We start from the raw sequence: 1,198 nt of genomic DNA on the forward strand, positions 1-1,198 counted from the left end.
TAGGGTGGCTCAGAAAAACTAAAATGCGATTTTTAATGAGCGCACCCCTTAGGAATATGCCATTGACCAAAAAAATGATATTCCCAAAGTTTTGGATCAATAGAATTAAAAATGACGTTGCGCCACTCGAGCAAAGTTGGGTTTTCAGTACAAAAAACAGAAATTTTTCAATTCAAGGTCATTTTTTATCTTTGCTACTTATTTCAATAGTTAATAATATGTATTCATTTGATAGATAATTTAAATATCTTTTTAATAAGATACTGATGATCAAAATCAGTTAAAAATTATGCGCAAAACACAATAATTAGTTGAGCGACTGTGCTCTGTTTTCTATTTCATATCTTTTAGCTGGCATGCACAATTACGTAAAACGTATATGCTACGATTTCGTTAATTATTTATAAAAAATTATAATATCAAGAAAACCCTTTTTTTCAGTAATGAATATATTGTGTTTATTATGTTTTATAACATAAATTTGACTATGTGAAGGATAATTTTTATGATAATGTTCGACTACTTGCAGAACATATTGTTTTTCTTCTTCATATTTTGTCAAAATCGAATTATAATCCATCATAAGCCTAATTCCTCTTTCTATACAATCATTTATCATATGAAGTCTGGCACAGAATTCAAGTGCATCTCGTCTTCATCCATGGCGAAGGATCGAAACTGATAAAACTATTAGATAGGCAAAAACGATTAAAAAAATTTGTTATCTCTTCGGTCACGAAATCAATAAGGTTCTTTGAGGAAAATAACTTCATTAGTGGGTTCCCACTCTTTATCTAACCAGAGATAGCTGAGAGCTTGGATCTGTGACCGGTAACTTTACATTTACTATCTACGCAGATGGCTCTAAGATGGAAGGCAGTACGGGAGCAGGTATCTTCTCGAAAGATATGCAGATAAGACAGTGCTACCGAATCCCTGCTACTTACAGCGTCTTTCACGGCGACATATATGTTATCGAAAAAGAGGTCAACATTAGACAACAAAGTACAATTCGTCCTTCGAATTTCACGATTTTTGCAGATAGGCCGCACTGAAAGCAATTGAATCTAAATTCCAAGATAGTATTAAAATGTCGCGATGCACTGATGAGCATCAAACATCATAAGGTCTCTCTTTGTTGGGCATAGTACATATCGAATATGGCCAGAAGAGGTTCTGAACTGCATACAGTAGAGGC

Source organism: Teleopsis dalmanni, chromosome X (assembly GCF_002237135.1).
Source record: "Teleopsis dalmanni isolate 2A chromosome X, ASM223713v2, whole genome shotgun sequence".
Lineage (NCBI taxonomy): Eukaryota > Metazoa > Arthropoda > Insecta > Diptera > Diopsidae > Teleopsis > Teleopsis dalmanni.